General features: G+C 39.0%; 1 long non-coding RNA gene across 1 annotated transcript; it reads right to left on the reverse strand.

Annotated features, from left to right (window-relative positions):
* Positions 1-202: 202 nt before the first annotated feature.
* On the reverse strand, positions 203-16116 carry LOC120877277. The gene is made up of 2 exons (XR_005724309.1): positions 15981-16116; positions 203-698 (listed from the first exon to the last, which is right to left on the reverse strand). It is a non-coding gene; the product is annotated as an uncharacterized LOC120877277 (long non-coding RNA).
* Positions 16117-16128: the final 12 nt, after the last annotated feature.

The raw sequence follows: 16128 nt of genomic DNA on the forward strand, positions 1-16128 counted from the left end.
TTGGTTTCTGACTTTTATCCTTGGTGATTTCAATAAGTGGATGACCCATCAAAAAGCCCCAGCTTCTCAATTTCTTGATTTCCATAATCCACTCTCATTTACCTTTTGCCCCTTCAGTTACTTGTTTTATGGTGACATGTAGGATCTTTACATCTTTTAAAAAAATGAACCTTTTCAAGTTGAAAGATCTAACTTCCTCCTGCATAGCTGTGCAGTTTATTGATACAAGTACTTCCATACAACCACATGGTTCTTCAGTGATGTGGAGGCATTTGATCCCTTTATCCTGCCACTTTCTTGTTATCTATCAATCTCCTCTCATCACTTTCTGTCTTCTTCAGCACAGATTCTATTATCATCGGCATAGTACTCCTTTGCAAATACTTTCTACTCCCTGTTCCATCTCTCAATTGAGCTCACCCTATAAAACCCCAATCCATGTGTGAATACATCTTGCTTCAGAGTTTTTTGCACCCAAACAGGAAAAAGTTAGTTGTCATAGGAATCACACAGATGACTCGTTTTGTTTTAAATCTAGTCTCAGGCCACAGTTTGAATCTTGAGAGGACCCAGAAATCTTGTTACATTTCTCTAATAAGTCAGTTTTTTTGCTCCCTGGGATGATGGTAGTGGTGATGGATCCTTTCTCTTCAATCTTCTACCTGATCTTTTACACCTTTCTCTCCCAGCAGGTGTCCCTGTTCATATTTTATTCAGAAGATGGAACAAAGCAAAAAGATGCAAATCAGAAAAGGTTACAGACTATATTATTCTAACTATATGATCTTCTTATCAAAAGACAAAACTATGGAGACAGTAAAAAGATCAGTGGTTTTCATGGGTCTGGCTTGAGGAAGGGATGAGCAGGATGAACACAGAGGATTTTCAGGGCAGTGAAACTATTCTATACCATAATGGTGGATACACATCATTATACATTTTCCCAAGTCCATAGAATATACAACACCCAAAGTGCATGGTGATATAAACTATGGGCTTTGGATGACTATGATGTGTCAATGTAGGCTCATCAACTGTAACAAATGTAACTTTGTTGGGAGATGTGGATAATGGAGGATGTTAGGCATGTGTTGGTGGTAGAAGGTATATGGGAAATCTCTGTACTTTCCCTTCAGTTTTGCTGTGAACCTAAAACTGCTCTAAAAACAGTCTTAATTTTAAGAGTCTGTATTTAAAGGGTAGTTGAAACTGACATTAATTCATAAACAGAAGATTACATTAATTCATAAACACAGAAATTAAAATGAACTAAATCTAGATATATCAAAACAGATAAATCTCAAATACATAATCTTCAGCAAAAGCAAGCTGCAGAGATTCTGTATATGTGAGTTTTAAAACAAAGTAACATACACTATATGCAGACACACAAATGTAGAAAAGTATATTAATGATAAAACAACTTCAGAATAGGAGAAAAGAGAGGGAAAGAATAGGAGTGGTACGTTAGCTTGATCTGTTATATTTCTTTTTAAAAAATGCTTCCAGTAAAGATGCCAAAAGAGAGGGTATAAACTGAAAATGTGGGGAATGTTATAAAAAGAAAAATTAAACAGAGACAGTAGGTCCTATACATCAAGAAAGGAAGGAGGTATATTTTCAAACAAAGGACATAAAACTCAGCATCCAGTTTTTGCAGACAGTGGAATGAGTATTAAGAAGCTCTGCCTATTATCAGTCATAATTTTTGAAGAAAGTTTCAGCAGAATGATGGGGGTACAAGCCAGATGGTGGGAGGTGGAGGAGAGACGTGGCACTGAAGAAGTGGAGGCAGTGAGAGCAAATTGCTCATTCAAGAATGTTGGCAATGATGAAGAAAGGGGTAGAGGAAGATATACAGGAGTTGGAATGACAAATTTTTGTCTGATGCTTCGGTTTTGGGCCAGGTGGGTTCTCAAATAACTCAGCCATTTTGCAAAACATTGTCTTTATATTATCAAAAATAAAGGACAGAAATAAGTATCTTTTTTCTTAAGGGAATATCTGCAAACTATCTTATTTGTTAATATAGCATAAGATAACACTAGGAGCTTGGTTCAATTGACAAAGAAAATGAAAAACAGAGTTGGAAAAATTGAGAAAAGAAGATCTGTGAGATCTAGAATTTCCTGGGTGTGATGCTAACTCAGATAGATCTCCCTCCACAAAATGGGATTTTTGATATTGTTATCCAACTGGGATCTTTCCTTCGGCCTTTCAAACTTAGAAATTTAACCTCATCAATGTGAATATAATTAGCAGTCTCAGGAAGCTGATTCCACTAAAGAAGCTCATCAGATCAAGTTGATCTGGGATGTGAGAAAAAAAAACAACAACTTAATTTCTTTAAATTTTCATCAGAAATGTACTTATACAGATCAGAAATGGCATTATTCTATTCCTATAACTTTTCCTAACTGTAAAAGTTCTCTAATGATTTCCTTCGGGTAATTTTCTAAGAGGAAATATTGTTAGAGAACACATTGAAAGATCTCTATACTGCTAAATTAACCAGTTCTACTCTTGATTATCTGTCCAAATGTGTATGTTATTACATTTTTGGGTAACAAAAAAATCTGAAAAAAAAAAAAAAAGCTCGAAACTACTGTTTAAGCTACTTTACTTATTTATATGTATGCCAGCATTTACTATCACAGCTTCTAAATTATGATGTATCTCAGTAAGGTCTAAAATAGCCCATGCCATCTTGGCCTGTTACTGAAGATTGCAAAAGTATTATCTTGTTGTAACATCAGCCCTGGTCTGATTCAGAAAACCCTGATATGAATAGTTCAATCTTTAAAAGAAACTTTAAAAAAAAGACTATAGAAAATATGAGTTGTTTGTATGGAATATTCCTTAGTGTAATATCTTTAAAAAGAAACCAATTCTCCATGGAAATAAACTAGTGAGTCTTTCATATAATTCTATTAAAAAAAAAAAGTTCTGATGGCACACTTAAAGAAGTAACATTAAACTACTTACTCCTGTGTATGCGGTGAGTTTTAAACCATTTTCTCAGATATAAAAAGGTATAGTTCTTTTGGACCTACACCAAAATGTTTATTTTGCACAGCTCATTCTATTCAATGTGTAGCTTTGACTTGCAATGGTCCTGGGCAATGCTATTTGTCCAGAAAGTTTGTAAGCATGGGTATCTGGAAAAAATAATTATATTCTGAGACAGAAGATTTTAGGATTTATCTCTGAAAGGATAGAAATTATAAATGTCAGATATCTTTAAACCTTTATTTCCAAATTGAGATTCATGGTTCTATTTTAAAAACATCAAGCAAACTCAAAAGGAAAAAGACAGTCTAATAGTATTTTAGAGATATGATAGCTATTATATACAGGGGCTATGATTCGGCTCAATATAACTAAATTTATAAGCTACTTGGGCATCTTAATATTGGAGCTTTGCTGCATCCTAAAGAAGAGTGGAAACTTGCTGGCTTCTTCCACAGCATCCATTTCCCCTTTTTTTCCCCTTGGACCTCATTTTCAACAGAACACCCCCATCCCCAGTACAAAGGAGCTGTGTGGTTTGCGAGGGTAGATCTCACCCCTGTGTTAAGTCCAGCCAAGCATCTTGCACCTGATCACAGTGGCTAGTTCAGGGATAGGCATGGATCACATTTTGACCAATGAAATATGAGACTTATTAAGTCCTCCAAGGAAGTTTCCTTGCTCTTCTGTAGAAGCTTCAGGAACTTGTAGACAATGTGAGAAGAGTGTGAGGCCCCATAATGCTACCATGAGGAGATCTAGGGTATAAATGAGTCCAGCACCCAGAGGACAGAGCTCCAAGAATCAAAATGAAGTTGGTGTTCATTTTGGCAACATGAACCTATAAATCAAGATTCCCAAACCCTAAAATTGGAAGAATCTGTGGACAGTTCAGTTACATTAATTGATATACATCTTTGCTTAGGCTGGTTGGGCTTTGTTCTCATTCACAGTGAGCTAGAAATCTGCCTCCCTCAGCCTTCCCAAAAGAGAGATGGGTGCGTGTTATGAAAGCCCAAGTCCTTGTCCTAGGGTGAGGACAAAAATACATGGTGTCAACTCACACACTAACATTCTCTGTGGGTCAGACTGAAACTACCCTCGGTGAGACCTCACCTGGGAACTCATCTCTGCTTGCTCTCCCTCCCTTCACCTCTTGCATCTTTCGCTTCCTTACTGATTTCACTTGGAAACATTTCCTTAGCACATCACTGACATACAAATAAATTCTTGCTTCAAGTTGTGTTTCTGGGGACTCTGTCCTAAGACACTCTTCTAAACAGAAAGATCTATAGATTGCCAGATTCAGAGGGGTAATATGATAGGGACAAAAAGGCTTTAGTTTAAGGATTTGATTGCCACTAATACTGGAAATGCTTACATGAATGACTTCTCTGTAAACTTTGGGGCCTTACAAATTTACCATTGTGTACACCATTATCCCAGGAAAGAGGCATGGGTAGCACAACTCTTGTTCTTCATGACCAAAATCACCAAGTTGAGTGTAGCCCAGGCTTCTGGATGCCACAACTAGATCACCATGGGGTTAGGGAAAAGGAGGGCTCCTGGGGCACAGTCACATAATGGGGTCATCCTTGTCCTTCAGTTGTTGCTGTATCATGGACTCTGACTGAAGTGTCAGGCAGCGACCTGATTAAGGGACCAGAGATGGGTGTTTCAGCTGTTCAGACCAGTTCAGGTTGTTAAGTAACAACCCACTTTAAACAAACTTAGGTAGCAGCAGTGATTGCTTGCCCAGGGATATTTGAAAAGGCCTGAATAGACAGGTCTGTGGGGCAGGGCAGAAGACCCATGTCATCCTGTGTATCATGTGAAAAAGAGATGGTCAGGTGAAATCAGATGATGACTAGGACTGTGGTTAGGATATAGCTATCCTCAAACTGGAAAATTCTTAAAGAGATGGGAATGCCAGACCACCTTACCTGCCTCCTGAGAAATCAGTATGTAGGTCAAGGAGCAACAGTTAGAAAAGGACATGGAACAACAGACTGGTTTCAAATTGGGAAAGGAGTATGTCAAGGCTGTATATTGTCACCTTGTTTATTTAACTTATATGCAGAGTACATCATGCAAAATGCCAGGCTGGATGAAGCACAAGCTGGAATCAAGATTACAGGGAGAACTATCAATAATGTCAGATATGCAGATGACACCACCCTTATGGCAGAAAGCAAAGAGGAACTAAAGAGCCTCTTGATGAAAGTGAAAGAGCGAAAAAGCTGGCTTAAAACTCAACATTCAGAAACAAAGATCATGGCATCTGGTCCCAACACTTCATGGCAAATAGATGGGGAAGCAATGGAAACAGTGACAGACTTTGGGCTCCAAAATCACTGCAGATGGTGACCGCAGCCATGAAATTAAAGGATGCTTGCTCCTTGGAAAAAAAGTTAAGACCAACCTAGACAGCATCTTAAAAAACAGAGACCTTACTTTGCCAACAAACGTCCACCTAGCCAAAGCTATGGTTTTTCCAGTAGTCATGTATGAATATGTGAGTTGGACTATAAAAAAGCTGAGTGCCGAATAATTGATGCTTTTGAACTGTGGTGTTGGAGAAGACTCTTGAGAGTCCCTTGGACTGCAAGGAGATCCAACCAGTCAATCCTAAAGGAATAGTCCTGAATATTCATTGGAAGGACTGATACTGAAGCTCCAATACTTTGGTCAACTGATGAGAAGAACTGACTCATTGGAAAATACCCTGATGCTGGGAAAGACTGAGAAGGGATCAACAGAGGATGAGATGGTTGGATGGCATCACTGACTTGATGGACATGAGTCTGCAAAAGCTCTGGGAATTGTTGATGGACAGGGAGGCCTGGTGTGGTGCGCTTCATGGGGTCTCAAAGAGTCAGACACAACTAAATGACTGAACTGATCCTCAAACTCAGATAAGATATAGGCCTTGTTGAAAGGAAGAAGTATTCATGATATCAGGCTTAGTCTGCATTGTCCCAAAGGCAGACCCTGAGGCAAGAATTCAAGTGCAGTTAGTTTATTCAGGGGAAGCCAGTACTGGAGTGAGAAGCATTACAAGGAAGGAAGGCAGGCAGTGGAAAGTACAGTATACGCTGGCTATGACATTGAGTGACTGGAGATAACCCATCTGAAGTATCCCACCTGGTTGATGACTGGCATATACAAACCCTTCTTGACAGTCCCTGACTGAAGACTACTTTCTGGGGGTGTTAATTCCCAGCATTTCCAACCTGCCACACGTACGCAAAAAAAAAAAAAAAAAAAAAAAAGCCCTTAGCACATATCAACAACTCCAAGTGACTGGTGCACACTGAAACAGTTTTAAAAGAATTAAAAATGATTGTTATTATGTACTACCTAGAAGTTGAGCTGAACAGGGCATACAATTAGCCCAGGTTAAAAAAAAAAAAAAAAAAACATGACCAAGACCTCACATTAACAGCACATCCAGAAAAGATGTGCATGGATTTTCAGAGCTCATGATGGATTAACTTTCCAGCAGTTTTCATGGAATGCATGGTAACATTTTTTTTAAGTGAAAATAAAGTCAGTTGATGGGTTTGATAAGTATGGGTTTTGCCATAAACTTTAAGTTTAAATCTGCAATTCCAAGATTTGAAAAAATAAATCTTTTAAAGCACATAAACAAAACACTGCTGCTAAGTCACTTCAGTCATGTCCGACTCTGTGTGACCCCATAGACGGCAGCCCACCGGGCTCCCCCATCCCTGGGATTCTCCAGACAAGAATACTGGAGTGGGTCGCCATTTCCTTCTCCAAAACAAAATACTATGTGACAGGAATTATATTATTTATAATTAATAAATTTATAATGCAAAAACTTAGGATTTTAAAGTAAGTTTGTATAATGCTGCTGTTGCTGCTACGTCACTTCAGTCGTGTACGACTCTGTGCAACCCCATAGACGGCAGCCCACCAGGCTCCTTCGTCCCTGGGATTCTCCAGGCAAGAACACTGGAGTGGGTTGCCATTTCCTTCTCCAATGCATGAAAGTGAAAAGTGAAAGAGAAGTCACTTAAGTCGTGCCCGACTCTTAGCGACCCCATGGACTGCAGCCTACCAGGCTCCTCCATCCATGGGATTTTCCAAGCAAGAGTACTGGAGTGGGGTGCCATTGCCTTCTCCATTGTATAATGGTGGTTTTGGTTTAAAATTTTTTTTAAAAGTGTTTGAAGATCACTGTAGCTCACTGCTAACACAACACTTCCAGAAGATTTCTGGATTCAGAATTCCTAGTTGCCAACTTGAAACCAGAAACCAACTTGAGCTGATTCAAGTAGGAAGGGAAGTAACTGATGGATATGCAGGAACTACATAATTGTGGGACAGGCTGGAGGACAAGATCCAGAAGTTACATAACCATGCAGCATGTCCCAAACACATAGCAAAGCTGGGTTAGTATCCTGTGGACAGCACTGCAAAACAATACAGACTCGGGCTTGCACATCAAAATACTGTTGGTGTGACCGCATGCCCTGGATGCCACCTGGAACATCAACAGCATGGCTCCTTTATGAACGTGCTCTTGCTGAGGGTGTATGACCACAAGAGGGTGTTCTCCTTAGGTCAGATAGTCATAAACCTGAGTCTAGGTCTCTCTTGCTATAAGAAACAGCAAAAAAAAAAAAAAAAAAAAAAAGTGCTGATATAATGAGTTCTATGTCCCACTCAAACTCACAAAGTAGGAAATTCTCAAGAAATAAGAGAGCTCTGCTGTTAAACAGCTGGAAAACAAAGAAAAATACCCCTTACCAGTGGTTGCTTTTCATTTGAATTACTACCTTCTGTTTTCCAAAACAACTGTCTGCTTAGAATTTCTTTTAATCCACTGTGCTATGACATGTCTGTGGTTTTTAATTGAGTTTCTGATGCATATGTTAAAAAGCAGATCATTATTTTCTATCATTATTTTTATGCATGAAAAAATCCCATTACAGGAATTATCACATGGGGTAATGACTTGGAAAACATTTCTCCGATTCCAGAGTGACAATTTAACAATAGGAAGAAAGGGAGAGAGGAGGAGACACCACAGACATTCTTCTGAAGTCTTATATCTGAGTTTTGGTTTGTTTGTTATTCATGATGTGAATTGTTAAATTCAGAAAAATGCGGGGACCATATCTCAAAGCTGGTCAAAATGGGCATTAGGGTCATATCTGAGGCTGACCAGGATAATGAATTAGCTTACTTCCCTGGTAGGAGAATGAGTGTGCCAACTTTGCAGAGGACAATTTGGCAATATGGATATAAATGGTAATATGGATATTTAGAAATCTCATTTGCTGAAATTAGAGAACAGAGGTCTGCAAATTTTCTGTTAAGAGCCAGATACTCATTATTTTGTGGACCATATGGTTTCTGTCACAGCCACCCATTGTCATCCAAAAGCAGCCAGCATACCTAACACATAAACTAACAAGTGTGACTGTATTCCAACACAACTTTCTAAAAAAATTTGGTCTGTGAGCTGGTTAGAGAGATGTTTAACATTAACAATACAGATGCCTACTACTGAAGAAAAATAATGTACCAGAGGCATTTATTACTGAATAAAATATTTAAAACTGTTGAATTTGTCTCTTTGTAATAGTCCTCAACAAGAATCTGAAGGAAAACTCACAGTGCCCACATCTGGGCCAGTAACTTCACATGACCTCTTGTTTACATCACGGTCTTTATTTTGTCATTTGATTGGGCATATCCCTGGGACAACAGTGTTAAAATTGCAGTGCAGTGCTTGACCACTTATGTTCAAAGACTGGCTTTGTCATTTACTAACAAAATGACTTTGAAGAAGATAAAATCCAGAATAGAAACCAGCAGGAAAAAAAGAACCACGGACACATTCGTAAGTGAGATGGAGGCTAAGAAGAATACAATTAAGTAATTCATCAAGACTTAAGATTTCAGTGAAGGCTGAACACATACCACTCCTCCTTGCCCTGGCAGTGGAGCCTAAACCTTATAACACCAGTATAATGAGTAAGAAACATATATGAAGTAAATGGCAATCTAGGCTGAAGAAACCAATGCTTACACCTAAAAATTCTGGGCAGAGGTTTAGAATTTACAAGGACTCTGTACCTCAGAGAAAGATGGTCATGAGCAATAGTACTTACATTCTTTATAAAGGGTCAAATATGCTCCAATTCTCCTTCTATCTGATAGTACAGTTACTTTTCTCAATGAGTTTCTTTAGTCAAAATCCACAAAGATAATAAATTAAGTGGCTGTGCATCTCCATTAATTTTTCATTGCTTCCATAACAAATTATCTCAAATTTCATGGCTTCAACAAGAAAACTTTATCACTTTACATACTGTAAGGTCAGAAGTCTGGTATGGGTCTGACTGGACTAAAATCCAAGGTGTTGGCAGAATGTTTTCCTTTCTGGAGGCTCTAAAGGAGAATGCATTTCCTGTTCACTTGTTTTTTGGGCAGAATCAGGTATGCTTCTCTTCCTGGGACCAAGATACTTGTTTTCTACCTGGCTGAACACTAAGCGCTGTTCTCAGCAAGAAACCAGCACAGGCCTTGGCTCCTGGCTGCCTCCTTCTCCAACTTCAAAGCCACCAGCAGCTGAACCAGATCTCATGTAGGACTCTCAGACCCACTCTCTTGCCTCCCTCTTCCAGTTTTAAGGTTTTAAGTGATTAGAGTTGGGCCCACTCAGATAATTCAGAATATTCTCTGCACCAAACATCCTTAATAGTAACTACATTAGCAAAACCCATTTTTGTCATATAAGGTAATAATCACAGGTTCCAGGACATCCCTGGGTGGGGGTGGGGGGGTGCATTATTCTGCCTACCACAATACATATCTGCTTCTCCTACTCTTCCCAATGGGACTGATATCTGAAAAATGTTGAGCTGCCTTTGTTTATTCTTGGATATCAATTCCTTCTGATCTTTGAAAAAGTCTACCTTACAAGGGCACACAATGATGTATCCATGGACGTGCTGCTGATCATCTGTAGATGTAGACTCAAATTTTGTCTTGTGAGTAAAAGTTACTTTATTTCTAATTACTATAAAGAGTACTGAACTAGAATCAAGAAGGCCTTCACTGTTGGCTATGCTATGTGACCCTCAGAGACTCTCTCAGCTTCGTTGGGACTCAGTTTCCTATCCACCAAAAGAGAGAAGTGAACTTGGAAATTCCTAGATTTCCTTCTAGCTCTTAAAGTCTAAATCCATGATTTGGGGGGCCAGAGAAAGGCAGCAGAGGTGGAAGAATAATTATATTTTAGGTAAAAAAATCAAACAACTACAGCAAAACTTATAAAATGAAAAATTTTCCAGAAAAACATCTTGAAGAAAAACCCAAATGAACTTTTTGACCAACCCAATAGTAAGGTAAAGCTTTGACTTTTTATTTTTAACTCCATACATATTTTAATGTAATTTCAGGCATTTGCTTTCCATTAGTGACTCAAGGTAACTTGGTTTTGTCAAGACAATTTATATACTTCATGCTACCACTCCATTTCCAAGAGCTCTCCCTGTGGCTCAGAAGGTAGAGAATCTGCCTACCATGTGGGAGACCCAGGTTCAATCCCTGGGTTGGAAAGATCCCCTGGAGAAGGGAATGGCAATCCACTCCAGTATTCTTGCCTAGAGAATTCCATGGACAGAGGAACCTAGTCAGGCTACAGTCCATGGGGTCCCAAAGAGTTGGACATGACTCAGCAACTACACTTTCTTTCTTTCACCACTCCATTTCTCCATTTATCTTTCTATGCTTTCTCACATTATTCATAGCTCATAAGCTAATCTCAGTATATCAATAAATTAGCTTTGATCTCTCACATTATGTCTACAACAAATCTATATCAATCTATGCTTTCAGTGTGGATTATACCATCAGAAGCAAGTTTAGGTTGAAGATCGTAGAGACATAAGTCAAGTAATTTCTGCCATCAATATCATTTTCCAAGTCCATCATGCTAAAATCACAGTGAAAAGACAGGATAATTTTATTTGTACTGCAATCCAAGTTGCTAAAGACAGTTATCTTTAAAAGACAAGCAAAAATTACAAAAAGGTAAGCACTCAGCTTAAAATAATGTTCCTTAATCTGCTTTGCAATAGTGATTACACAAAAATAGTAATTTACACACGCAAACACACAAAGGATATTGAAAAGGTGCAAGTCTGGGTGCTCCATTTTGATTAGTTGCACTCTTGCTATTTAAATCAAGTTGCCCCAAATTCTATGAATCAAGCACCTTCTCAGGCCAAAGTCAGAGGAGGCATAAGGCCAACCTGCCTGGTGGCTCAGTGGTAAAGAATCTGCCTGCAATATAGAAGATGTAGGTTCGATCCCTGGGTTGGGAAGATCCCCTGGAGAAGGAAATGGCAACCCATTCCAGTATTTTTGCTTGGAAAATTCCATGGACAGAGGAGCATGGCAGGCTATGGTCCAAAGAGTCAGACATGACTAAAGCGACTGACCACACAGCCCCAGCCACAGGAGATAAATAAAATAAGGGCAGGTTAACCGAAGTCAAAGATCAGATATGCAGTGGAATAGTAGTAGTCTGCTTTGTTAGAACAGTTTTGTGTGGTATAAATAAGCTCACATGTGATTGTTAAATAGGGGAGTAATGTTAGAATAGTGCAGGAGGTAGGTTGGTATGTAGGTAATTTTTCCTAGCACTTTAATGTCCTGTGCTACCAAGAACCAACAGATAAAAGTCACATGGCTGACTGATGGATTACTCCTGGCCTGGAAGAATATGGTACCCAAATGACACGTTTTCACTCTGTGGCATCCCGCTGTCCCCTATGCTTAGCTCAGCCATGTATTCCATATTGATAATGCTTATTTTGCATTTCTTCTAGATCTGCACAAAAGCAACGACAACAGGTCAGAGCCATCTGTCTCTGGTATCTCTAATTTTGTGCAAAGTCTGCAACTTTTGACGGTGATGCTCTTCTGCCCTTGCTTCCATCAATTAGCAGTGTCTGTCTTCCATAAACTGTCATTTGTCAAGATACTTCCAATTTTTTTTTAAAGGTACAGCTCTCTAAGTTACTATAGCATCTCATTGTGTGCATGCTCAGTCGCTTGAGTCGTGTCCAACTCTTTGCAACCCAACTGACCATAGCCTGCCAGGCTCCTCTGTCCATGGGATTCTCCTGGCAAGAACACTGGAGGGTGTTGCCATGCCCTCCCCGACAGGATCTTCCCAACCCAGGGATCGAACTCACTGTCTCTTGCTCTCCTGCAATGGCAGGCGGGTTCCTTACCACTAGCGCCACCTGGGAAGCCCTAGCATTTCTTTACTTGTCAGGAATTTCACATATCACGTTCTTTTAAATGTGTTCTCATTTGGACTGTTATTGTCTCTGTTAATGGTGTCGACTGGTTCTCAAACTTTGCTCCCTGTTACCATCACTTGTGGACCTTTTAGAATCCTGATGCCTAGGCTCTCCTCTCATACCGTTTAATTTAGAATGTCTGGGGGTGGGAGCCAGGGCATTAGTAGTTTTCAAATATTCTCCATGTGTTTTCAATGAGCAGCAAAGTTTGAGAACCACTGCTCTAGTTCAGTTGTTCAGGGTTTGAGTGGTCTTTCCCCGACCCATTTTTCCCTTAAAGTCTGTCATTTTAAGTGAGTTTTTTTTTTTTTTTTGAACGTGAGGATTTTCAGGAATGTACTTCATACTGTAGCCAAAATGTTTTATTTTACCTTTTCAAATTTCCAAAATATAAAGAATGCATAAAAATATATTTAAGTATTTCATTAATATGCATTATTGAAGATCCTCTGGAGAAGGAAACGACAACCCACTCTAGTATTCTTGCCTGGAAAACCCCATGAACAGAGGAGCCTGAGAGTCTATAGTCCATGGGGTTGCAGAGTTGGACACAACTTAGCGACTGAACACCAACAAACAATAATCTATAAATGCCACAGTGGGCCTCCTGAGATGGACTGGCTCTCCAGATCTTTAGGATAAAGTGCTGCCACAGCTGGCGCACCCGGTATGTTCGTGACCTCACCACTGGCTGGTGCAGTGTGTGTCACACCCACACAGTTCTACAACTTGGCCCCCCTCTACTTTATTTACAAGCAGCCCTGTCTTTTCCTGGGTCTCCCTACTCTGCTGCTTCTCCGCCTGTCTTAACCATTATCTGTGAATCACATGTTTTCGGCCTTTCTACTCCTGCTGCTGCAAATCAGAAACTCACATCTGGAGTCTTGCTAGTCTTCTAATCCTCACTTTCTACCTCTGCTAAACAATCAAAGTCAGGTTAATTTTCCTAAAGTGCATCTGTACTTTTCCTCGAGCTACAAGTTAAGTTGTGGCTTTTTCATAAAATGGTCCAAGATTCTAACACATATCCACCTTCTTCTTCCTGAATCAATTAAAATGCATACTGCTCAATTTGTCCAATCAGAAAAAAAAAGAGACAGTGAGCAAAATATTTTAGTTGTACAAGCCCTGGGACTGAGTAAAAGGTTACCTGTGATATAATCTATGTCTATGAGCAATAAGAACTGACATTAATAGAGTGCTTATTACATCCCAGGTTTTACAAGAATTACTTTTAGTCCTCCAACAATTTGATAAAGTAAGTACCATCATTTCTCTATTTTACAGATAAGAAAACTGAGGTAAGGTTAAGTAATCCACTCAGAGCCTCACTGGATCCAAATCCAAACAGGCTACCTCCTGAGGTAGTGTTCTTAATCAAAACCCTATACTGCTTCTCAAGTAGCAAGTTAGTTAAATTTAATTCTTCCCAAATCTTAAAAAATGGCATAAAAAATGTCTGCTTTAATACCTAAAAGGAAAAAACCCATAATATATGAAAAACACTTTGTAATTTACACTATTAAATGAACTAATGTTTTCACATCAATTATCTTTCTTTATAATTTGGGATATTTATTATTTTTCTATATACTAATTATTTCATGCTTATAATTAAAGCATGAAATACTGTACCTATTCAGGAATTTCTTTGTGAGGGGAAATCAGGGTTTATTTATGTCCTTTTCTGCCTTGGAAAATCCTAGAAAGATCTATTTAATATTCATTGCTAATTGGTTGGCACCTTTGGAACTTGTAGGAATACAAATTGATATAAATAAAAGCTACATCATATTAGATTAAAAGTAATATTTTAATTTTCTATTATTGTAATTTTTCCTATGAACCATTCAAATTCAGTTTCCTGAGAATCTACCATGAGTCTGATTCTGGGTTAATGAAAGAGAACAGGATACAAAGGGAAATGAGTTATGTTCTGCCTTTCAAGGGAATTAACCAGAGAGAGACTGATTTTATATACTTTGGTTTCTACTAATGGAAAGTAACTTCAGGAAAGTCAGATATCTAGTGAACTCCTTTCTACCCTTTCCCATTTCTTTTCTTCCTTATTCTTGATAAATCTTGATTGCAGTTCTAGATACATATAGTTGGATTACTAGTGAGAGACAGATTCATGAATGGGTTGAGAGAGACAAAATATTGAGCCAATCTTAACTGAACTAAATATATAAAAAAAATCTTTCTGCTCAAAGTTTGAATTCAGAACTAATGGACTAAAATGAATGCTCTTAGTAAAATAAAAAGCATTCCAGCACACTGTGATATTTTAACAGTGACAGAGTTTCATTCAAATGAGTAGCACTTTGGGATATTTTATTTAAGTTCAAAATTTCACTATGCCCCTTGGTAAAGAAACCACCTGCCAATATAGGAGATGTAAAAGACACTGGTTTGACCCCTGGGTGAGGAAGATCCCCTTGAGAAGGGCATGGCAACAGACGCCAGTACCTTTCCCTGGAGAATCCCATGGACGGGAAGTTGGATACAACTTGGCGACTGAACTTGTAGTTTAGGTATGTAGTTTATGATGAAATTAGTTCTGTAAGTTACTATACAATATTAATAAATATTGTCACATATAAATACACTCTAAGAGATGAAACACTACATGGGTTATCCATTTTAAATACTTAGTATAATCTGCTGCTGTTGTTCAGTTGCTCAGTCCTGTATGACCCCATGGACTGCAGCACGCCAGGCTTCCCTGGCCATCACTATCTTCGGGAGTTTACTCAAACTTAGCACAATACTTAAAAAAAAAACTCCTTACTAATGATATCACGTTTATCACTAGATAGTACTTTGGTTTTCTTTTAGTTCAGTATCTAACATCTGCACATCACATGATAGCTTCAGTTTTCTTTTAATTTACGGAAGATATTGCTCTTGCATTTACCACCACCACCCCCCCCCAAACAAACAAACAAAAAATTGGGACATGCACCACCTAATTCCTAAGTCACATGTGGTTTCAAACAGGTCAAAATAAGTTCCAGTATATAAAACACTGAACATTTGGGAATGATCTGTAGGTAATTTTGTGAGTATGCTGTAAACAGATGCTTGAAAACAGATGCGTTTCAGAAAACTGCTGACATTGCAAGTTTTTAAACCGTCAATTCTTCAGTTAAGAAACAGCATACCTGTGAAAATGACTATACTACCAAACGCAATCTACAAATTCAATGCGATCCCTATCAAATTACCAATGGTATTTTTCACAGAACTAGATGTAGTAGTTACACAAGGAAATGGCAATCCACTCCAGTATTCTGCCTCTAGGTTACAGTCCACCGGGTCGCAAAGAGTCGGACACGACTGAGCGACTTCACCTCACCTCACGGTTACAACTGTGGAACTTTGACGGGGTCGTTTAGCTTCTAAACGGTTAATTTTTGGCCTCTGCAGTACAAAATTAGGGATTCCACATCCCGCCGTCTACACTTCATACCAGAACAGCACTCGTCTCTCTACCTCACTTTTGACAAAAACACCTTATTCGGTTTTCTCCTGCCTTCCCCATCTTCTCTTAACATTTCCCCTTAGTAACTTCTGCCACTAAAGCCCTCCATTCCGCTATGAAGCGCGCTCGCCCACCTTCTCCCCATCTTCAGGGAGCTTCTTTCTCTCTTTCTCCCACCGCCCGTTCTCTTTAGTTCTTTCCGGCTTCCAATATCACCCGCAAGAGTAGAAACTTACTGCACACGCGCATTAAGGCCGTCGTCGCTTTGCATCTCGGGAATGC

Source organism: Oryx dammah, unplaced genomic scaffold (assembly GCF_014754425.2).
Source record: "Oryx dammah isolate SB20612 unplaced genomic scaffold, SCBI_Odam_1.1 HiC_scaffold_18, whole genome shotgun sequence".
Classification (NCBI taxonomy): Eukaryota; Metazoa; Chordata; class Mammalia; order Artiodactyla; family Bovidae; genus Oryx; species Oryx dammah.